General features: G+C 47.2%; 1 non-coding gene across 1 annotated transcript; it reads left to right on the top strand.

Annotated features, from left to right (window-relative positions):
* The first annotated feature begins 641 nt into the window (after positions 1-641).
* Positions 642-723, top strand: trnas-gcu (transfer RNA serine (anticodon GCU)). Its single transcript has one exon. It is a non-coding gene; the product is annotated as a tRNA-Ser (tRNA).
* The last annotated feature ends 24,519 nt before the right edge of the window (positions 724-25,242 follow it).

The following is a 25,242-nucleotide window of genomic DNA, read 5'->3' on the forward strand; positions in this document are numbered from 1 at the left end:
TGTTTAAACAGGCTGGTTGTCACTTCCGGTTCATGATCTTTCCCTTAAAAACGGATTTTCTCATAAACCCGGGTCATCCTGTATAGTTTGAGAAGGAGCATGATTTCAGCTGCAATGACCGAATTGTTAAACTGTTGTGTTCCAATTTACATTGGGGTTGCCTGCGCCGGTGCGCACCCAGATCGCAGTGCATCTGTTCATTTACTCGAAATATGCTCATCTTTTCCGAAATCCAGTCCTTGATATTGCAGTTGCCCCGAATTTGCTCCCAATATGAACACTAACACAATCTACACTGCTGGCCGAGGCCGCGTGGCCTAATGGATAAGTCGTCTGACTTCGATTATATATTTCGAAGTTATCAAAAAATTGCAGGTTCGACACTTGCCGCGATCAACTAAGCTCCCTTCGTGAAATTTTATATCCTTTGTTGTGATTCTGCCGAGAACCCAACCATGTCTTCCAGTCACTCACCTGAAGAAAGGGAAGGCTGTTTGCTGAAAGAATCTCGTGGCACGTTTTCATCATTGTCGATCTGCATGCACGGGCAGAGCAAGCTGTGAAATGGACATTTTTGCACATTATTGCTGTACGGATACAAAACGCAGGAGATTGAATGGCTGACGATATGCTACGAAAGAGACGAGGTGGCCGAGCGGTTAAGGCGGTGGACTGCTAATCCATTGTACTCTGCACGCATGGGTTCGAATCCCATCCTCGTCGTTGTTGTCTTACAGCTTTGACCTCCCTGTTCGTTTTGTCATTTACATTTAACCTCATCGCCAAATTCCCCTTTTACTTACAAGGATGCTGTACTTTGCTCATGTCATGTCTCAAATTAATAATATATTCCTCAAAAGGATAACATTTGCAGGTCTATGGCGAGGGGAACTAATTAGATAGATATCTGAGGGACAGCACAAGCACGATGGGCCTAATATATTTTCTCACTACCGTCAGAATCTGAGAGCTGCGCTTTTCACTGTTGGCGGCTCGTTGCACGAGGGGTTTTATTCTCGCTTAGGGATGATCATATTTGTATTGCGAGAGGTCTCGGGCAAATTCCTGGGCGGTCGACATGTGAGAAAGCAGATATATTTCACATTGAAACGTGTGATTTTGCACCGATGTTCCCACAGCGTCCAAATCCCAGAGCAAAGATTTAATCCACTTCCCACTGAATACTGTGGGCAGACATGGTCACCTTGGTAACGGAATGCTCATTCTAACATCAAGTTCTGAACAATCGCACACATGACAATTAGACATCAACAAATGGTAAATGAAGTGAACACTCTTCAATTACATTGTGAATAATAGGAAATAAAATGCTGGATGATAACTGGTGCAGATAATTGCTTATCTCTAGCAAATATTAAGAATGATGTGTTTTGTTTACACACACACACGCGCACATAGCAACGAGTCTGTGTGTATTATTTCAGTTGTTCTACTTTACCTGATGCAATTTTATTTCTTAGGACTTTAGGAACCTGCGGGAAGCCATCCAGCGGTGTTTGCTGTGTAAGTCTCTCAAGAGATAGCGTGTGTTGCTCCTCCCACTGCCCGCGGGATTGGGGCAGCTATTTAAAGGGACAGGGACTCCCTTTTCTCTGCCTATTTATATCTCAAGGTACAGTCCAGTTTATCTCAGAGTGTCGGCGGACTTCACGAACCGAGCTCCCAATAACATTCACTCCCTTCTGTATTGTGCTGTGATTGTTAAGCTGTCTATTCGAGTGACTTGAGCCTTTCTAAAATGGCACATCGTTTTTATAATCCATTTGACTTGCTTGTTTAATTTGGAAAAAATTCAGAATTGTGCAGTGTGACGAAGGTTTTGTTTTAAGGTGGAGTAACGTTTGATTCAAAATTTTCTTTCCAACCCTCCCTCATCCCCCCAAATTTTAAGAACACTGCAATACTGACTGGGAAGTTCCCACGTTCGATCCTTGATCTGGGCTGTTAGTTGTTCTCAGCCAAGGCAGCAGTTCAGGGGTTATAATTGTCCTCAGTACCAATGCGCGAAATATGAGTAAAAATTAGCTACTGCGCTTGCTCTTCATACTGATCCAGTGACATCAATTGGGAAGTGCATGGATGTCATTTGGGGGTAGGATTGGACTCGGCTCTGATGCCTACCACAGTGGAAATCCTGCTGACAGTCACTGAGTCGACTGATGGTGAGGCACCAGAGGTTAACAAATGTCTGTGGAATTGCACCCAGCCAGATTCAGCATTTCCTGGAGAATGTAACTCGCAGTTGATTTTAGACAGTAAGGATGGAGGGAGAGTGTCTAGAATAATGCTTTTACAGCTTTGCAGGGACAGGAGGGGACAGAATATCCTATAGAAACTAGACTTGTCTGTTCTGTACTCCCCGCAGTATAACAATCCAGAATGGGAGTTAATACAGAGACCAGAACCAGGGCAGTTTGAACACTCTGTCTAATATATCCTTACTATAGAGTATAAATGCACACGAGGCCCATACTTGAGACAACGTCATTCTGTGGCCAGTAACATTTATTAGCCAGCACTGAAGTGATGATGATGGGTGGAGCTTCCCCTTTTATACCTGAAAATCCAGGTTCGGAGTGTCTCCCACAAGTTCACCCCCTTGTGGTCAATGTTCTCATGGTGTACAACTTAGGTCAGTTTATACATGGGTTACAATGACAGTTGATTACATGACATCACCTCTCCCCAAAGTCTTATTGGGATCACTGGTTAAGTCTCTCTGGTGCTTTGCGCTCCCTTGTAGAGAGCCTGAGATGGGGCTCCAGTTGTTGGGCGTTGGCCTGAGTGTCTGCTGTTTGCGGTGCCTCAGGCCCATTCGGACTGCTCACAGTGACTGGGCTCTCCTCCGCTTGGATGCGCTGTTCGGTCACCTGTGTTGGTGTTAAATCTATATCATGTTCTTCCTCTGCTTCTTCTATGGGGTTGCTGAACCTCCTTTTTGTATGATCCACGTGTTTGCGGCAGATTTGTCCATTGCTAAGTTTAACTATCAGAATCCTATTCCACTCTTTGGGCAATCACAGTGCCTGCGAGTTATTTAAGCCCTGCAGCGTAGTTGAGGACAAAGACAGAGTCATTGACATCAATACATCGCGCCCTCGCATTCCCGTCATGGTAGTCACATTGTGACTGGCGCCCGCTCTCAACAATTTCTTTCATGATGGGTTGTATAATGGATAACCTGGTGTTGAGTGGCCTTTTCATTAGCAGCTCTGCGGGTGGAACCCCTGTGAGCGAGTGTGGTCGGGATCTATTGGCCAACAGGAGGCATGATCAGCGGCTTTGTAGGGAACCCCCTTGGATTCTGAGCATCCCCTGTTTGATTATCTGCACTGCTCGTTCCACCTGACCATTTGAGGCCGGCTTCAACGGTTCCGTTCTGAAATGGTTGATACAATTTCCTGCCATGAAATCGCGGAATTCAGTGCTTGTGAAACACAGGCCATTGTCGCTGACCAAGACGTCCGGTGGACCATGGGCAGCGAACATTGTACGTAGACTTTCTCCCTTGGCAGAGGATGTGCTTGAATTGAGAATGTCACACTCGATCCATTTGAAGTAGGCGTCTACTACAACCAAAAACATTTTTCTCATGAAAGGACCTGCGTAATCCACATGGATACGTGACCATGGTTTGGCGGGCCAGGACCAGGGGCTAAGGGGGGTCAACTCTGGGCGCATTGCCCTGCTGGGCACACGTGTTGCATCTGTGAACACAAAGTTCCAAGTCTGCATCTACCCCTGGCCACCAAACGTTTGACCTGGCAATTGTCTTTATCATGACATTGCCAGGGTGCTCATTGTGGAGTTCTCTGATGAAAATCTCTCTGCCCATCTGGGGCATGACAACACGGTTTCCTCATAGTAGGCAATCGGCCTGAATCGAGAGTTCATCCTTGCGCCTGTGAAATGTTTGAATTCCTCAGGGAATGCCCCGTGCGTGGCTGCCCAGTCCCCAATCAGGACACATTTCATGACTAAAGATAGTAGCGGGTCTCTATTTGTCCAGACTTGGATCTGATGGGCTGTCACAATGAGCCTTCGCTTTCAAAACTACAACAGCCATGACCATCTCAGCAGCATGCTAGATTGCCCCTCGGTGGTGGCGAGTGGGAGCCTGCTGAGTGTATCGGCGCAGTTTTCAGTGCCCGGTCTGTGCTGAATTGTATAGTCATAGGCGGCTAACGTGAGTGCCCACCTCTGTATGCAGGCCAATGCTTTTGCATTTATGGCCTTGTTGTCGGTCAAAATGGACGTTAGGGGTTTGTGATCTGTCTCCAGCTCAAACTTCCTGCCAAACAGGTACTGGTGCATTTTTTTACAGCATATATCCATGCAAGCGCTTACTTTTATAACATCCCGTAGCCCCGTTCTGCCTGGGACAGATTTCTGGATGCATAAGCTACCGGCTATAACTGAGCATTGGCATTCACATGCTGCAACACACACCTGACCACATAGCACGACGCATCGTATGTTAAAACAAGTTTCTTACATGGGTCATATCGCGTTAACAGATTGTTGTAGCATATCTAATTTTGTGCTCTATCAGAAGCCCTTTCCTGGCTGTCCCCCAGACCCATTCACGACCTTTGGGCAGGAGCACGTGTCGCGGCTCTAACAGCGTGCTCAATTTCAGAAGAAAGTTACCAAAATAATTCAGGAACCCAGAATGAATGCAGCTCTGTCGTGTTACGGGATCTGGGTGCTCTCTGGATTGCTTCCATTTACGACAAACTGTAGGTCTGATCCCGTCTGCTGCTACCCTCATCCCCAGGAATTCTACCTCTGGAGTTAGGAAGATGCACTTCACCTTTTACAATCGCAGACCTACCCGGTCCAGTCTGCGTAGAACCTCCTCCAGGTTGCGTAGGTGTTCTTCAGTATCGCAACCCGTGATGAGGATGTCGTCTTGAAAAACCACTGTCCTTGTAATCGACTTGAGGAGACTTTCCATATTTCGTTGAAAGATTGCGGCGGCCAAGCGAATACCAAACGGACATATGTTATACTCAAACAACCCCTTTTGTGTCGTGATGGTGGTCAGCTTCTTTGACTCACTCGCCAGCTCCTGGTTCATGTAAGCTGAGGTCAGGTCCAATTCTGAAAAATGTTTGCCACCGGATAGCGTCGCAAAGAGGTCCTCTTCTCTCGGTAGCGGGTTCTGGTCTTGGAGTGACACCCGATTGATGGTGGCCCTCTATACACCACATATGTTCGACCTATCCGCCTTGAGCAGCGGCACAATCAGGCTCACCCAGTAACTGAATTTGACTGGCGAGATGATGCCTTCCCTCAGCAGTCATTCCAATTCGCCTTCTATCTTATCCCGCATCACGTACAGTGCCACTTTGGCCTTTTGGTGTACTGGACTGGCGTCCGGGTTTATGTGAATCACTACATTGGTCCCCATGAAAGTGCCAATGCCTGGTTGAAATAGTGAGTCAAATTTGTCCAGGAACTGTGAGCATGATATTCGCTCCACAGAAGAAATTGCATTGACATCGCCCCATTTCCAGTTCATGACAGCAAACCAACTCCACCCAAGCAGTGCGGGACTGACCCCCGGGACAATCCAGAGTGGCAACCTGTTCTCTGAATCTTTGTGGGTCACAACTACCGTGGCATTGCCTAGCACCGGAATGATCTCCTTTGTATATGTCCGGAGCTGTGCGTCAATTGGCAATAATTTTGGCCTCCTGGCCTTGGACGCCCACAACTTGTCGAACTGTTTTATGCTCATCAGGGACTGGCTGGCCCCCATGTCTAACTCCATTGATACTGGGATGCCATTGAGGAGCACTTTCATCATTATTGATGGCGTCCTGGTGTACGAACTGTACATGTGCTCCACGTGAACTCGCTGAACTTCAGCTTCCAGCGATTTCCCCCATTGTCCCTTTGGCCTCGTAGGGCTTACATCGGGCCCGTCCTCCTCGTACATCAATGCGGCTGCAGGCTTCCTGCGCATATGCGCCAAGTGACCGCTGACGTTGTAGTTTCTGCAGGTGTATTGCTGATACCTGCAATCTCTGGCTGTGTGTTTGCCTCCACATCTCCAACATGAGCCGTTGTTGGAAACAAAAGGTCCATTACCAGTCGATCGTCTCTGACAGTCTCTGTAACTGCCCTTAAGCGCACCATTGACAGGTGTTGATGGCCCCATTTCTGGCCGCATTGTCCCTTGCGATGGCATGAATCACCGTTCAGTTAGCCATTGTCTCTGTTGAATTCCCCCTTTGGCTTCGCCTACATGCTCGAGCTTATCCGATTGACCCTGTCTGCCTAGAGAACTGTGTGCCGCGTTAACAATGTTGACTCCCTGTCCATTTGCTTCATTTAAACCAACATTTTTGTTAAAAATCATTCTGGTCTCTTCCTCCCCCGAAATAAATGTCTGGGCCATCAAAGCCGCTGTTTCCAGGGTCAAGTCTTTAGTCTCAATCAGTTTCCAGAAAACCCCAGCTTGCCCGATGCCCTAAATAAAAAAGTCTCACAACATCTCCGTTCTGCATTCATCTGGGAACTTACATAGGCTCGCCGGTCGCTGGAGGTCTGCCATGAAGTCTGGAAGACTTTGCCTTTCTCGCCGCTGGTGCATGTAAAACCGATGTCTCGCTATGTGCATGCTGCTCGCCAGTTTAAAGTGTTCCCCGATCAACTTACTGCGCTCTTCAAAAGCCTTGTCCACCGCCTTCGCCGGCAAGAGAAGGTCCTTCATCAGGGAGTAGGTCCTGGATCCACAAAACATGTATAGATGAGCGCTGCGTTTGTTGGCCGAATCCTGTCTCAGCCAATCCTTACTGAGGAAACGTTGCTGCAGTCTCTCAATAAACTCGTCCGAATCATCACCAACACAGTACCTCTCGTCTGTGCTGCTAGTCGCCACGCTCGGGTGCTTTAAATCACAGTTTCTCGTCGCCAATAATATGTCCTTTCTCTACAGTATAAAGGGACACGAGGCCCATACTTGAGACAAGGTCACTCTGTGACCAGTAACCTTTATTAGCCAGCACTAAAGTGATGAAGGTGGGTGGAGCGTCGCCTTTTATACCTGAAAGTCCAGGTTAGGACCGCCTCCCAAAGGTTCACCACCTAGTGGTCAATGTTCTCACGGTGCACAACTTAGGTCAGTTTATACATGGGTTACAATGACAGTTGATTACATGACACTGTCCCGCTTCCCTTTTCACAGAAGGACACCCAGTTCTGGTATCACTACCGCCTTTGCGTTGTTTCGAGCGACAATCTATGAAACACAATTTTTTCAAATATTGGGTTGGAATGTGTCCGTTACAGAATCAGTGGGGATTGACTCACGCCCATTACAGACAGTTTGAAATAGCACCCGAATTTAATCCAGCCTGTAACTTGCAAGGGGCACCTGCAATAAGACTAAGTAAATTAAAACCTGTTGGCAAATCTTTGACTGATGGTAAATTTATTAACATAATCCGCTATTTTAAAAATTTTTGCAGGGGTTTTTTAATTAAAAATCGTTATTCGGACTGTTGGAGACAGAAATTTCGGCCCTACTTTCATTGGTGAGCTAAGTAGACTGGGATTGGTTATCGGAAAAGATCAATGAAATTCACTCGAGAGCGACTAATCACAAGTTCGCTCCCTGCATTTCCCCAGAAGGTTAACAAGGGCAGATGTGGGAGGAATTTCTCATTCTTTCTCTGAACATGTGGATTGTCTAGAAGAGGAAAAACCGGCAGTAAAGCTCGGCCCTAGGCCAAGTCTCGCTACTCCCGGGCCAGACTGCAGTTCCCTGTGAGCCGTGTTCACATGCTCCTGCGGAAGGCGAACTACGCTGAGCGTGTGGGTGCCGGAGACCCGGTCTACATGGCTGCTGTGCTCGAGTATCTGACCGCTGAAATCCTGGAGCTGGCCGGCAATGCGGCCCGCGTCAACAAGAAGACAAGCCTCATCCCCAGGCACCTGCAGCTGGCCATCCGCAACGACCAGGAGCTCAGCAAGCTGCTGGGAAAGGTTACCATCGCTCAGGGCGGGGTGCTGCCTAATATCCAGGCTGTGCTGCTGCACAAGAAAAACACCGTTCCGTCCAAGAGCAAGTAAAGCGGACAAGATTTAATCTGATAACCAAAAGGATCTTTTCCGAGCCACCCACAGTATCAATGTGAGGGCAGGTGAATGTTCTATGGATGACAATTGTCCCAGATCTAAATTAGCATTGAATCTCTGCAATTAAGCGGTTAGTTTCCTGATCAGAAATGACCCTCAGACATTCTCGGTTATAAACTGATCACTGTCGACAGATAGTGCAACAGGTTTGCTTTTATAAAATCCTGCTGCAAGGTACCATAAATCATTTCTGGCCTGCGAGGCGGTAAACTTACCCCGATTGCGATGGCCGGGAATGGAAGCCGGGCCCACTGCTTGGGAGACAGCTCACTGCTCACTATAGCACCATCGCTCACATTTGAGAAATTGACAGGAATAGGCTGGTTTTAGTACACCAAACTTAGTGCCTTCAGCAGGTTATATCGTACAAATTAGATAATTTACAAAAAACATTCCTCATATCTGTTGATTATTTTTTGAACTAAAAGGGCTTAAAACGAATAAATGTGGTGCGGGCTCAGCCCAAGCAAGGTAGCTATTCACAGTGACCGTTTTTAATTGGAGGGAAAGTTTCCCAGCACATTCTGATTACTGTACATAATATTTGTCCCACCTCAGAGCAGCAAGAATGAGTTAGTCCGCAAATACAAGGCACATTGTGTGTGGGATGGTGGTATAGTGGTGAGAATAGCTGCCTTCCAATCCGGGTTAGCTACGTTCAAATCCGGTCATAGCAGCCGATATCACATCAATATCCATGTCAGATCAGAAATGAATTATGTGAGCTTCTAACAGCAGCATTTTATAACTAAATATAATTGTTAATGAAAGGAATTTTGACGAAAATCATTCAAGTACGTCTCCCATAGCATGAAAACGGACTTTGAACCAATAAATGAATTCTCAGTCAGAAACGTTGGACCCATCAACCGCTCATTCCCTTTATTCTCGGCTCTTACCATCCGTTGATATTCGGCTCACACAACGAGTTCAATGACGGCCGGTCCCACGATCAGGTTCTGTCTGCTTTCTTTTTCTCTGAAGTGAGTCTCTCTCTATATTGATTCGCTGATCCGAATATCCGCTAACAGCAAAACTGCGGCAGTGTTTGTCGATCTAGATTTCTACATGTTCGATAGAGAGTGACCGATTTATTACCGAGAGCAGGTTCTGTCTGCTTTCTTTTTCTCTGAAGTCAGTCTCTCTCTATATTGATTCGCTGATCCGAATATCCGCTAACAGCAAAACTGCGGCAGTGTTTGTCGATCTAGATTTCTACATGTTCGATAGAGAGTGACCGATTTATTACCGAGAGCAGGAAACGCCCAGCGTAATTGCAGAGATTTAATGTTAATTTAGATCTGGGACAATTCTGATCAAGAGAGCATTAACCTGCCCTTACATTGATACTGTGGGTGGCTCTAAAAGGAGACTTTGATTTATTAGATTAAATGCTGTACGCTTTACTTGCTCTTGGACACACTGGTGGTTTTCTTGGGCAGCAGCACAGCCACTAAATCAGGCAGCACCCCGAACTGAGCGATGGTCACCTTTCCCAACAGATTGTTGAGCCCCTGGTCATTGCGGATGGCAGCTGCAGGTGTGTGGGGAAGATGCGTGTCTTCTTGTTGTCGCGGGCCGCGTTGCCGGCCAGCTCCAGGATTTCAGCGGTCAGATACTCGAGCACAGCAGTCATGTAGACCGGGGCTCCGGCACCCACAGGCTCAGCGTAGTTTCCCCTTCCGCAGGAGCCTGTGAACATGGCCCACAGGGAATTGCAGTCCTACCCTGGTTGAGCGAGACTTGGCCTTGGCCCGGGCTTTACCGCCGGTTTTTCATCTTCTAGATATTTCCACAATCTACACGTTCATGGAAAGAATGAGAAACTCCTCCCACATCTGCCTTATACCTTCTGGAGGAATGCAGGGAGCGAACTTGTGATGGTCACTCTGTAGTAAATTTCATTGGTCCTTTCCTGGTGCAAGGTTCAAGGATGTCTCGGAGCGGGTGCAGGACATTCTGAAATGGGAGGGAGAACAGCCAGTAGTCATGGTGCACATTGGTACCAACGACATAGGTAAAAAAAGGGATGAGTTCCTACGAAACAAATATAAGGAGCTAGGAGCTAAATTAAAAAGGAGTAACCTCAAAAGTAGTAATCTCGAGATTGCTACCAGTGCCACGTTCTAGTCAGATTAGGAATCGCAGGATAGCGCAGAGGAATACGTGGCTTGAGCAGTGGTGCAGCAGGGAGGGATTCAAATTCCTGGGGCATTGGAACCGGTTCTGGGGGAGGTGGGACCAGTACAAACCGGACGGTCTGCACCTGGGCATGACCGGAACCAATGTCCTAGGGGGAGTGTTTGCTAGTGCTGTTGGGGAGGAGTTAAACCAATATGGCAGGGAGATGTGAACCAATGCAGAGACAGAGTGAGACAAAAAGGAGGCAAAAGCAAAAGACAGAAAGAAGATGAGGAAAAGTGGAAGAAAGAGAAACCCAAGGCAAAGAAAAAAAGGGTCATTGTACAGCAAAATTCTAAAAGGACAAAAGGGTGTTAAAAAACACGGGCCTGAAGGCTTTGTGTCTTAATGCAAGGAGTATCCGCAATAAGGTGGAAGAATTAACTGCAAAAAGATGTTAACAAATATGATGTGATTGGGATTACGGAGACGTGGCTCCAGGATGATCAGGGCTCGGAACTCAACATCCAGGGGTATTCACCATTCAGGAAGGATAGAATAAAATGAAAAGGAGGTGGGGTAGCATTGCTGGTAAAAGAGGAGATTAATGCAATAGTTAGGAAAGACATTAGCTTGGATCATGTGGAATCGATATGGGTAGAGCTGCAGAACACCAAAGGGCAAAAAACGTTGGTGGGATTGGGTACAGACCTCCAAACAGTAGTAGTGATGTTGGGGAGGGCTTCAAACAGGAAATTAGGGGTGCATGCAATAAAGGTGCAGCAGTTATAATGGGTGACTTCAATATGCACATAGATTGGGCTAGCCAAACTGGAAGCAATACGGTGGAGGAGGATTTCCTGGAGTGCATTTGGGAAGGTTTTCTGGACCAATATGTCGAGGAACCAACTAGGGGGGAGGCCATCTTAGACTGAGTGTTGTGTAATGAGAGAGGATTAGTTAACAATCTCATTGTGCGAGGCCCCTTGGGGAAGAGTGACCATAATTAGGTGGAATTCTGCATTAGGATGGAGAATGAAACAGTTAATTCGGAGACCATGGTCCAGAACTTAAAGAAGGGTAACTTTGAAGGTATGAGGCGTGAATTGGCTAGGACAGATTGGCGAATGATACTTAAGGGGTTGACTGTGGATGGGCAATGGCAGACATTTAGAGACCGCATGGATGAATTACAACAATTGTACATTTCTGTCTGGCGTAAAAATAAAAAAGGGAAGGTGGCTCAACCGTGGCTATCAAGGGAAATCACGGATAGTATTAAAGCCAAGGAAGTGGCATACAAATTGGCCAGAAATAGCAGCGAACCCGGGGACTGGGAGAAATTTAGAACTCAGCAGAGGAGGACAAAGGGTTTGATTCGGGCAGGGAAAATCGAGTACGAGAAGATGCTTGCAGGGAACATTAAGGCAGATTGCAAACGTTTCTATAGGTATGTAAAGAGAAAAAGGTTAGTAAAGACAAACGTCGGTCCCTTGCAGTCAGAATCAGGGGAAGTCATAACGGGGAACAAAGAAATGGCAGACCAATTGAACAAGTACTTTGGTTCGGTATTCACTAAGGAGGACACAAACAACCTTCCGGATATAAAAGGGGTCAGAGGGTCTCGTAAGGAGGAGGAACTGAGGGAAATCTTTATCAGTCGGGAAATTGTGTTGGGGAAATTGATGGGATTGAAGGCCGATAAATCCCCAGGGCCTGATGGACTGCATTCCAGAGTACTTAAAGAGGTGGCCTTGGAAATAGCGGATGCATTGACAGTCATTTTCCAACATTCCATTAAATCTGAATCAGTTCCTATCGAGTGGAGGGTAGCCAATGTAACCCCACTTTTTAAAAAAGGAGGAAGAGAGAAAACAGGTAATTATAGACCTGTCAGCCTGACCTCAGTAGTGGGTAAAATGATGGAATCAATTATTAAGGATGTCATAGCAGCGCATTTGGAAAATGGTGACATGATAGGTCCAAGTCAGCATGGATTCGTGAAAGGGAAATCATGCTTGACAAATCTTCTGGAATTTTTTGAGGATGTGTCTAGTAAAGTGGACAAAGGAGAACCAGTTAATGTGGTATATTTGGACTTTCAGAAGGCTTTCGTGAAGGTCCCGCACAAGAGATTAATGTGCAAAGTTAAAGCACATGGGATTGGGGGTAGTGTGCTGACGTGGATTGAGAAATGGTTGTCAGACAGGAAGCAAAGAGTAGGAGTAAATGGGTTCTTTTAAGAATGGCAGGCAGTGATTAGTGGGGTACCGCAAGGTTCTGTGCTGGGGCCCAAGCTGTTTACATTGTACATTAATGATTTAGACGAGGGGATTAAATGCAGTATCTCCAAATTTGCGGATGACACTAAGTTGGGTGGCAGTGTGAGCTGCGAGGAGGATGCTATGAGGCTGAAGATTGACTTGGATAGGTTAGGTGAGTGGGCAAATGCATGGCAGATGAAGTATAATGTGGATAAATGTGAGGTTATCCACTTTGGTGGTAAAAACAGAGAGACAGAATATTATCTGAATGGTGACAGATTAGGAAAAGGGAAGGTGCAACGAGACCTGGATGTCATGGTGCATCAGTCATTGAAGGTTGGCATGCAGGTACAGTCGGCGGTTAAGAAAGCAAATGGCATGTTGGCCTTCATAGCGAGGGGATTTGAGTACAGGTGCAGGGAGGTGTTGCTACAGTTTTACAGGGCCTTGGTGAGGCCACACCTGGAGTATTGTGTACAGTTTTGGTCTCCTAACTTGAGGAAGGACATTCTTGCTATTGAGGGAGTGCAGCGAAAGTTCACCAGACTGATTCCCGGGATGGCAGGACTGACCTATCAAGAAAGACTGGATCAACTGGGCTTGTATTCACTGGAGTTCAGAAGAATGAGAGGGGACCTCATAGAATCGTTTAAAATTCTGACGAGTTTAAAAAGGTTAGATGCAGGAAGAATGTTCCCAATGCTGAGGAAGTCCAGAACCAGGGGCCACAGTCTAAGGATAAGGGGTAAGCCATTTAGGACCGAGATGAGGAGAAACTTCTTCACCCAGAGAGTGTTGAACCTGTGGAATTCTCTACCACAGAAAGCAGTTGAGGCCAATTCACTAAATATATCCAAAAGGGAGTTAGATGAAGTCCTTGCTACGCGGGGGATCAAGGGGTATGGCGAGATGGTGGGAAGGGGGTACTGAAGTTTCATGTTCAGCCATGAACTCATTGAATTGCGGTGCAGGCTGGAAGGGCTGGATGGCCTGCTCCTGCACCTATTTTCTATGTTTCTATGTTTCTATGTTTCCGATGACCAATCGCAGCCTGTTTAGCCCACCAAAGAAATCTGGGCGGAAATGACAGTTCTCAACAGTCAGTCTTCGAAGGACTTAGAAATTCAAAAATCCCGCCAACAATTGTTAAAATTGCGGATTATGTTAGTAACTTCCCCATTAGCCACATATTTCCAAACACTTTTTGTTTCCCTTTGTCTTAATCCACAGTTCACTTGCAAATTCCAGTCTGTTACAATCAGGATTAAATTCGGGTTCAGTTTCAAAATGTTTGTTCTGAGGGCGGAGGGTGAATAACGCTCCACTTATTCTGTAACGGGACACATTCCAGCTCAATCTTTGTAAAAGTGAGCTTTCATAGATTATCGATCGATCCCCCGCACAGGCAGCAGTGAGACCAGAATTGGGAGTCCTTCTGTGAAAAGGGAAGAGGTACAGAGTGTTCAAACTGCCCCGGTTCTGGTCTCTGTAAGAACTCCCATTCTGGCTTGTTACACCCGGACTCGAAGGTTAATAAACGGTTTAACTTTTAAGTAGAATTTTCTTTTAAATTGAAAGGGCTTGAGAGAGAACGAGGTGGCTACAGTCTGAATCTCACGCTGAAACAATTTTCTAATTCGTCGGAAGCAGCTGTAAATGAACGGGTCTGAGAGCAAAGAGAAAGGGCGACCAGGGACCGTGTTTGTAGTTTAGGGCGGGAAAAGGAAGAACCGGACAGTAAAATCAGTTATCTGAGAATTGAAAACTAAATCTACAGCTCGAACTGCAAAGGTCCCCACACACTTGTTCAGCAAATAATTACAGTAAATTGAGTCTAAAGGGAGATGGGTTTGTGCAACTCTTTCAGAGAGGTTGTGGATGGTGCTTAAAAGAGCCGTTGCGTTTGGGTTTGATCTCTCAGGACAGCGGGAAGTTTTACTTGGAGCTGGTGTACTTGGTCACCGCCTTTGTCCCTTCCGACACGGCATGCTTGGCCAGCTCCCCGGGCAGCAGCAGACGCACGGCGGTCTGGACTTCCCGGGAGCTGATGGTGCGGCGCTTGTTGTGATGGGCCAGGCGGGAAGCCTCACCCGCGATGCGCTCCAAAATATCCTTCACAACGGAGTTCATGATGTCCATGGCCTTGGAAGAGATGCCGGTGTCGGGGTGAACTTTGTAGATCTAGATTGGTTCAGTCTCCTTCCTCCCTCTTCTGCGCTCCTTGCCGCCCTTCGGTGATGTTTTCTTGATTACTTTCTTGGTGGTAACTATTTCCCGGGCGGGGAGCGGGCTCAGCGGCCGCCATCTTGGTCAGGGTGGGTCTCACGGCGCAAGTGTGGTCCTTTGTGCAGGGACAACATGTGGGCTGGGCTTCTGGGTGTATGTCAGTTTGATTGTTCACATGTTTGTGCCCAGGTCAGTGGCCCCTGAAAGGGAGCCTTGCTGTGCTGATTGCTTTCTGGTGACCCTTGGCCTGGGCTCATCCTATTGGTCCATCCCTGGCTCACCCTATTGGGCCATCCCATGCTCACCCTATTGGGCCAGCACAGGCTCATCCTATTGGGCCAACCAAAGCTCACCCTCATCATAGGCAGTCGCTCGAAATCGAGGATGTCTTGATCCAACTCTAAAAGTGAGTTCTCAAGTGACTGAACAGTCCAATACGGGAATTACAGTCTCTGTCCCAGTTGGGATGGACGGTGGTTGTAGGAAAGGGTGTTTGGGACTGCTTTGCTGTACGCTTATTCCACTGCCTGTGCTAGATTCCGGTATGCTCTCTACGATGTGACTCGAGGTGCTCAATGCCCTCCCGGATGCACTTCCTCCACTTAGGGTGGTCTTTGACCAGGAACTGCCTGGTACCGGTGGGGATGTTGCATTTTATTAGACAGGCTTTGAGGGTGTCCTTCAAACGCTTCCTCTGCCCAACTTAGGATCGCATGCCATGTAATAGTTATGACGAGAGCATTTGCTTTGGGAGTCTTGTGTCAGGCTCATGAACAATGCGGCCCGCCCAGCAGAGTTGGTCGAGTGTGGTCAGTGCTTCGATGCTGGGGACGTTGGCCTGGTCAAGGAGGCTAACGTTGGTGCCTCTGTCCTCCCAGGGGATTTTCAGGATCTTGTGAAGATATCGTCAATGTTAGTTCTCCAGCAATTTGAGTTCAACGCTTTCAGCCAGCACATGGTCTGCAGGGCTGTGTAATACCCCTCTCTGTATGGCTCAGAGATGTGGACATCATACAGCATATATTGCACCCTATTGGGCCAGCACTGATACACCCTATTGTGGCAGTCCAAGTGCACACTATTGGGCCAACCCGGGCTTACCCTATCAGGCCAGCACAGGCTCACACCATTGAGCCAGCACAGGCTCACCCTATTGAGCTAGCCCAGCCTCATCCGATCGAACCAACCCAGGCTCGCCCTATCGGGACAGCACAGGCTCACAGTATTCATCCAGCACTATCAGGCCATCACAGTCTCACCATATCAGGCCAGCCCAGGCTACCACTATTGGTCCAGTGCAGTCTCACCCTATCGGACCATCACAGTCTCACCCTATTGGGCCAGCACAGGCTCACAATATTGGGCCAGCACAGTCTCACCCTATTGGGCCAGCACAGGCTCACCCTATCGGGCCAGCACAATCTCACACTATCGGGCCAGCCCAGTCTCACCCTATCGGGCCAGAACAGTACCACCCTATTGGCCCAGCACAGGCTCACCCTATCGGGCCAGCACAGTCTCACCCTATTGGGCCAGCACAGTAGCACCCTATTGGCCCAGCACAGGCTTACCCTATCGGGCCAGCACAGTCTCACACTATTGGCCCAGCACAGTCTCACCCTATCGCGCAGCACAGTCTCACCATATTGGGCATCACAGGTTCACACTATCAGACAGCACTGGCTCAAACTCTTGGCCCAGCACAGCCTCACCCTATCAGGCCAGCACAGTCTCACCCTCTCGGGCCAGCACAATCTCACCCGATCGGCCCAGCACAGTGTCACACTATTGGGCCAGCACAGTCGCACCCTATCGGGCAACATAGTCTTACCCTATCGGGCAGCACCGGCTCAAACTATTGGGCCTGCAGAGGCTCACACTATTGGGCCAGCACAGGCTCAGTCTATCGGGCAAGCCTAAACTCATTCTATTGGGCCAGAACAGTCTCACCCTATTGGGCCAGCACAAAAGACCCAGTGGCCAGTAGAGAAAATCAGCATCTCATTGATTTTATTCTCACTTTGGACACAGCTGGTGCAGGTCTGAGCCCAACCATGTAAGGTGGAAATAATCAACATCCTCGGCCTTTGAATGTGGAAGCAGGAATGTTTGTCTGTTCTCTCTGTGGGAAAATATTTCAAACATCTGGGAAAGCACCACGACACACAAACATCCGAGTGAGATTGTTCCAGTCGACTAGAAAGAGCTTCAACCAGTTACACAGCCTGAAAAAACTTTGCATCATTCACAGGGGAGAGAAGCTACATGTGTTGTGTGTGTCTACGAATCTTCAACTGATCGTCCAACCTGGAGAGACACAAGGACACCGACACCATGGGTAAACCGTGGGAATGTGGAGACTGTGGGGATGGATTCAGCTTCCCGTTTGATCTAGAAATTCATTGTCACAGTCGCACCGAGAAAAGGCCGTTCTCCTGCTCTGTGTGTGGGTAGGGTTTCACTCCATCATCTGCTGAAACTCCAGCGAGTTCACACTGGGGAAGTGTGGTAAGAGATTAATTCAGTCATCAGAATTGCGAGTTCACAAGTGACTGCAGGGGTTGGGTTCTACTCTTATTACTGTTGTTATTCACATTCTGACTGAATCGTGTTCGTTCTGTCAGTTGGGATTTGTTTCTGCTGATGGTAATCATTCTGAAAACTGGGCTGGAGTTTAATATTTTGACATTTCAAATTACACAATGTGTCAATATTTGAAATCTCTATGATAAGAGGCGACTATTGATGTCCTTTTAGCGACTGCTCCATTTGGGGCCTTTTCTCCATTCTAACTCTCAATTGTTTCAGTTATCATGCTTTTGGTTACTCTCAGGAACAAGTCCCAGTTCCCCACACCTTCCAGAGTCACTCTCTTTGCCTTGTTATCCAGATTAGGGAGAGCTAACACGGCCGAGATCACGAACACAAAATCCAGTCTGTTAATCACTTTCAGTGACAGGACTTAGCATGTGCCGATAGCAGTTGTTGAGATAAGCGACTGCATCTCTTTCCACATTCAGCTGGTAAACGACCTCTCCCCGACGCGCATCTGCATCCATTCCCACTCTCCCCACATTCACAGTGTTGAGTCAGCTGGGCTCACGAGTCTCACAGGCTCGATGACTGGTTGAAGTTGCATTCACACAGAGAAAATGTGTCCTGTTTCTCCCCGCTAGTGATTGGTGTTTTTCCAACGGCTGATGATAAGGTGATCCTGATGAATCCGATGGTTCCCTCAAATCTTGACATGATGGTTGGTTTGAGTTTCCAAGCTGAAGATCCTGCCCTTCTAATACCCTCTAAATAGAGGTTACAAAAGTTGTTACTTTAAGTACAGGATAGAAATTTCCACTGTGATAGGCATCAGAGCCGAATTCAATCCTGCCCTCAAGTAACATCCACACACTTCCCAGTTGATATCACTGGATCGGTATCAAGAGCAAGGGCACTGGATAATTTTGACTTATATTTAGTCCAGTGATAGTGAGGACAATTCGAACCCCTGAACGGCTGCCTTGACTAAGAACAACTAAGAACGTTCAAGGACCGAACTTGAGACCTTCCCAGTCAGTATTGCAGAGTGTTCTAAAATTTGTGGGCTTGGGGGAGGGTTAGAAAGAATATTTTCAAACAAATTTAAATCAACCTTTAAACAAAACCTTCGTCACAATGCACAATTCTGAAATCCTGTCAAATTAGGAAAGCAAATGAATTGGATCATCAAAAATAATTAAGACATTATAGAAAGGCTCAAGTCACTGAAAATAAATAGCTTTACAATCACTGCACAGTACAGAAGGGAGCGACTGTAAATGGGAGCTGGGCTTGTGAAGTCCTCCGGCACTCCGAGATAAACTGGACTGTTTTTTTAAGTATAACTAGGCGGCGAAAAGGGAGTCCCTGTCCCTTTAAATATCTGCTCCATTCCCCCAGGCAGCGGGAGGAGCAATTGCGTGCGGTATCTTTATATCCTGACGCAGCAAGACCTAATAAAACATATTGCATCAGCTTAAGCACAACAACTGAAAAGTGTGCACACAAAGTCTTTGCTACATATATATGTGTAAGTGTGTGTGTGTAAAGTAAACACATCATTCTTATTGTTTGCTACTGAATTCCACAGAGATAAGCTATTATCTTCGCCAGCTATTTTTCAGCAGTGTATTTTATATTATTTACGATGTAATTGCAGAGTGTTTAATCCCTTTACCATTTATTGATGACCCATTGTCCTGTGTGCCCTTGTTTAGAAAATGTTGTCACAATGACGATTCCGTTACCAAGGTGACCGTCTTCCGCGGTATTCAGTGGGAAAGAGGAGTAAATCTCACCGAGGGTAATGAGCAGCCTCACACCAGTCTCTGCACTTAATTGCCCAGTGATCACCTCACCATCACACAGAAGCTCCTCAGATTTACCTCCAGTGTGGATGACTTGTGTAAGTGATGTTGAAAATGAAATTTAGGGATGAAAGAGGAGTTGGGGGAGGTGGGTTTGGAGAGAAGGGTGAAATAGGAGTTAAGGTGAGGGTTCGAAAGAAATGGGGTGAGAGAGGAGTTGGGGTGAGGGATTTGGAGAGTAGGGGCGAAAGAGTAGTTGGCGAGGTGGATTTGGAGAGTAGAGGTGAATGAGGTGTATCAGTGAGGGGTATTTGCTGCCCATTAATTGCCTTTCTTGAACTATGATGGGTCTTGCAGGCACTGGGCTGTTTCTGGTGAACTAATGTGAGTAGTGTTTATTGGGAATAGATTTTAGTGGGATCATTCTGTGCTGAATGCGTTGCAGGGCTGCGGGGTTGTCCACAGTCCCAATGACGAGGTACTGTTGACAACAAATCCAGGATTCCCTTACATTGTGACACCAAATCCACGGACCACTTACATTGTGACACCAAATCTGATATGTCCTTACGATACAGTGTAAATGCACACGAGGCCCATACTTGAGAGAAGGTCACTCTGTGACCAGTTACCTTTATTACCAAGACCTCAAGTGATGAAGGTGGGTGGAGCTTCCCCTTTTATACTTGAAAGTCCAGGTTAGTAGTGTCTCTCACAAGTTCACCCCCTTGTGGTCAATGTTCTCAAGGTGTACAACTTCTGTCAGCTTATACATAGGTTACAATGATAGTTGAATACATGACATCACCTCCCCCCAAAGTCTTATTGAGATCACAGGTTAAGTCTATCTGGTGGTTTACATTCCCTTGTAGAGCGCTTGAGTTGGGTCTCCGGTTGTTGGGCTCTGGCCTGAGTGTCTGCTGCTTGCGGTGCCTCAGGCCTGTCCGGACTGCCCACAGTGACTGGGTCTCCTCCACTTGGATCCGGTGTTCGGTCACCTGTGGTGGAGTAAACTCGACGCCGTGTTCTTCCTCTGCTTCTTCAATGGGGTTGCTGAACCTTCTTTTAGTTTGATCCACGTGTTTACGGCAGCTTTGTCCGTTGGTCACTTTAACGACCAAAACCCTAATTCCCCTCTTTGGCAATCACAGTGCCTGCAATCCATTTGGGCCGTGCAGCGTAATTAAGGACAACAACAGTGTATTGACATCAATACATGGCGCCCTCGCATTCCTATCATATTAGTCACATTGTGACTGACGCCTGCTCTCAACAATTTCTTTCACGGTGGGATGTATAAGGGATAACCTGGTTTTGAGCGACCTTTTCATTAGCAGCTCTGCGGGTGGAACCCCTTTGAGCGAGTGTGGTCGGCATCTATTGGCCAACAGGAGACGTGATGAAGCAGCTTTGTAGGGAAACCCCTTGGATTCTGAGCACCCCCTGTGTGATTATCTTTACTGCTCGTTCCGCCTGGCCATTTGAGGCAGGCTTGAACGGTGCCGTTCTGACATGGTTGATTCCATTACCTGCCATGAAGTCTTGTAATTCAATGCTTGTGAAGCACGGGCCATTGTATCAATACAAGACGTCCGGTACACTATGGGCAGCGAACATTGCCCGTAGAATTTCTACCGTGGCAAAATATGTCGTTGAATTTAAAGTGGGACACTCAATCCATTTGGAGTAGGCGTCTACTACATGCAAAAACAGTTTTTCCATGAAAGGACCTGCGTAGTCCACATGGATGCGTGACCATGGCTTGGCGGGCAAGGACCAGGGGCGAAGGGCGGCTTCCCTGTGTGCGTTGACCAGCTGAGCACACGTGTTGCACCTGCGAACACAAAGTTCCAGGACTGCATTTATAACTGTCCACCAAATGTGTTACCTGGCAATTACCTTCATCAATACAAAGCCCGGATGCTCATTGTGAAGTTCACTGATAAACACCTCTCTGTCCCTGTGGGACATGACTACTCGGTTTCCCAATAGTAGGCAATCGGCCTGAATCGGGAGTTCATCTTTGCGCCTATGAAACGGTTTAAATTCCTCAGGGCATGCCCTGTACGTGGCTGCCCAGTCATCATTCAGGACACATTTCTTAACTAAAGACAGTAGCGTGTCTTTATTTGTCCATACTTTAATCTGACGGGCTGTCACAGGTGAAACTTTGCTTTCAAAAGCTTCAACAGCCATGACCATCTCAGCATCATGCTCAGTTGCCCCCTCGGTGGTGGCTAGTGGGAGCCTGCTGAGTGCATCGGTCTGTTCTGAATTGTGTAGGCATAGGCGGCTAATGTAAGTGCGCACAACGCATTCGAAATTTATGGCATTGTTGTCGGCCAAAAGGGATGTTAGGGATTTGTGATCTGTCTCCAGCTCAAATTTCCTGCCAAACAGATACTGGTACATATACACATGCTAGCACTTCCTTTTCTACCATCCCGCAGCACCTTCCTGCCTGGAACAGACTTCTGGAGGCATAAGCTACCGGCTGTAACTGAACATTGGCATTCACATGCTGCAACACACACTCAACCGCATAGGACGACGCATCGCACGTTATAACAAGTTTCTTACATGGGTCATGTAATATTAACAGTTTGTTGGAGCATAACAATTTGCGTGCTCTATCAAAAGCCCTTTCCTGGCTGTTCCCCCAGACCCAATCGCGACCTTTGCGTGGGAGCATGTGTAGGGGCTTCAACAGCATGCTCAATTTGGGAAGAAAGTTACCAAAATATTTCAGGAACCCCAGGAATGAATGCAGCTCCATCGTGTTACGGGGTCTGGGTGCTCTCGGATCGCTTCCGTTTTGGACACAGTAGGTTTGATCCCGTCTGCTGCTCCCCTCCTCCCCAGGAATTCTACCTCTGTAAATCAGAAGAAACACTTTGCCTTTTGCAGTCACAGCCCTACCCGGTCCAGTCTGCGTAGCACATCATCCAGGTCGTGGAGGTGTTCTTCAGCATTGCCACCCGTGATGAGAATGTCGTCCTGAAAAACCACCGTCCTTGGAATCGACTTCAGGAAGCTTTCCATATTTTGCTGAAAGAGCACGGCGGCTGAACGAATCCCGAACGGACATTTGTGATACTGAAACAACCCCTTGTGTGTCGTGATGGTGGTCAGCGATTTCGACTCACTCGCCAGCTCCTGGGTCATGTGAGCTGAGGCAAGGTCCAATTGTGAAAAAGGTTTGCCAGCGGATAGTGTCGCAAAGAGTTCCTCCACTCTCGGTAGCGGGTTGTGGTCTTGGAGTGACACCCGATTGATGGTGGCCTTGTAAGCGCCACATATCCTGACCGACCCATCCACCTTGTGAACCGGCATGATTGGGCTCGCCCAGTCACTGAATTCAACTGACATTTCGCTGCCTTCCCTCAGCAGGCAGTCCAAGTCGCATTTTAGTTTTTCACGCATCACGTACGGCACCGCTCTGGCCTTGTGGTGCACTGGCCTGGCGTCCGTTTTTATGTGAATCACTACCTTAGCCCCCATGAAAGTGCCGATGATGGATTGAAATATGAGTCAAATTTGTCCACGATCTGTGAGCATGATACTCGCTCCACAGAAGAAATGCATTGACATTGCCCCATTTCAAGTTCATGACAGGAAACCAACTCCTCCCCAGTAGTGTGCGACCATCCCCCAGGACAATACAGAGTGGCAACCTGTTCTCCGAAACTAGCACCGTAATGATCTCCTTTGTATATGTCCGTAGCTGTGCATCAATTGGCAATAATTTTGGCCTCCTGGCCTTGGACACCCACAAACATTCAAACTGGTTGATACTCATCAAGGACTGGCAGGACCCCGTGTCTAGCTCCATTAATACTGGGATGCCATTGAGGAGCACTTTCATCATTATCGGTGGTGACCTGGTATATGAACTGTATATGTGCTCCACATGAATTCGCTGAACTTCAGCTTCCAGTGATTTTCCCAGTATTCATTTGGCCTCATAGGGCTTACATCGGGCCTGTCCTCCTCGTACATTAACCTGTTTTCAGGCTTCCTGCACATACGCGCCAAATGACCGCTAACGTTGCAGTTTCTTAAGGTATATTGCTGATACCTGCAGGCTCTCGCTGTATGTTTGCCTCCACACCTCCAACATGAGCCGTTGTTGGAAACAAAAGGTCCATTACCAGTCGATCGTCTCTGACTGTCTCTGTAACTGTCCTTAAGTGCACCATTAACAGGTGTTGATGGCCCCATTAGTGGCCGCATTGTCCAATGCAATGGCATGAATCACCGTTCAGCTATCCATTGTCTCTGTTGAATTCCCCTTTTGGGTTCGACTGCATGCTGGGGCATGTCCGATTGCCCTTATCTGCCTAGAGAACTGTGTGCCGCGTTAACAATGTTGACTCCCTGGTTGTTTGCCGCATTTGAGCCAAAGTTTTTGTCAAACATTCTGGTCTCTTCCTTCCCTGAGATTAATGTCTGGGCTATCAGAGCCGCCACTTCCAAGGTCAAGTCTTTGGTCTCAATCAGTTTCCTGAAAACCCCAGCTTGCCCGATGCTCTCAATAAAAAAGTCTCGCATCATCTCCGCTCTGCCTGCATCTTTGAACTTACATAGGCTCGCCAGTCGCCGGAGATCTGCCATGAAGTCAGGAACGCTTTTCTCTTCTCACCGCCAGTGCATGTGAACCTGGTGTCTCGCTATGTGCATGTTGCTCGCAGGTTTAAGGTGTTCCCCAATGAACTTACTGAGATCTTCGAACGTCTTGTCCCCGGCTTCTCTGCTGCTAGAAGGGCCTTCATCAGGGAGTACGTTCTGGCTCCACAAACTGTCAGGAGATGAGCTCTGCATTTGTCGGCCGAATCCTGTCCCAACCATTCCTTAGTGACAAAACTGAGATGTAGTCTCTCAATAAAGTCGTCCCAATTATCACCAACACAGTACCTCTCTTCTGTGCTGCTAGTGGCCATGCTCGCGTGGTTTAAATCCCAGTTTCTCGTCGCCAGTGATATGTCCTTACTATGCAGTATAAATGGACACGAGGCCCATACTTGAGAGAATGTCACTCTGTGACCAGTTACCTTTATTACCAAGACTTCAAGCGATAAAGGTGGGTGGAGCTTCCCCTTTTATACCAATAAGTCCAGGTTAGGAGTGTCTGCCACAAGTTCACCCCCTTGTGGTCAATGGTCTCAAGGTGTACAACTCCGGGCAGCTTATACATGGGTTACAATGATAATTGAATACATGACAAAATCCAGGAACCACTTACATTAAGACACCAAATCCAGGGACCACTTGCACTGAGGCATCAAATCCAGCGACCAATTACACTGAGACATCAAATCCATGGACCCCTTACACTGAGGCACCAATTCCAGGGACCAGTTACAATGAATCATCAAATCCTGGGACCACTTACAATTACAAAATTACAGAATGACACAGAAATAATCCATTCGGACTAACCAGTCCGTGCCATTGATTATGCTCTGCTTGTTAATGAGAGAGCCTCAATCTGGAGAATGGTCATGACGGTGAAAGCAGCTCTAGTTAGGGGGAAAGGTGGGTAATTAATGATGAGACGATGGAGGAATCAGACGGTGACTGTTGAGGCCTGGTGACAGATTATTGTCAGAAGTCCTTTTCAGGCCGGTTGATGATTAGATGTAAACAGCGCAACAATTGTATCTATCTGTTATTTTTCCAAAATACCCAAATCTAATGTCACTAATTTATTTTTCCATGAGAAATGTAGAGATTACGATGTGTTGTTGACAGAAAGAAACGAGGCTTGCGCAGGAAAGAAGCTTTCTTGAATGAACACATTGTGAGACTGTTTTGTGACTCGTCTCTGTGAGGTTAAAAACATGAAATGGTAAAGGGCATATCCAGTAACACTTATATTACCAATAGTGCTTTCTAAGTTAATCATTATATCTTCAGTCGAATATCCTATTAACTGTCCCAATCACTAATCCCAATCATAACAAATAACCACAAACCACAACCACTAAACCTACATCTAAACCCAGCCCCTAACCAAGGCTAAAAACATAAGAAATAGGGGCAGCAGTCGACCATCTGGCCACTTCAGCACACCCCGCCATTCAATATGATTTTGGATGATCTGATCTTGGCCTCAATTCCGC

The sequence above is a fragment of the Pristiophorus japonicus genome, unplaced genomic scaffold (genome assembly GCF_044704955.1).
Source record: "Pristiophorus japonicus isolate sPriJap1 unplaced genomic scaffold, sPriJap1.hap1 HAP1_SCAFFOLD_81, whole genome shotgun sequence".
In the NCBI taxonomy this organism is placed as follows: Eukaryota; Metazoa; Chordata; class Chondrichthyes; family Pristiophoridae; genus Pristiophorus; species Pristiophorus japonicus.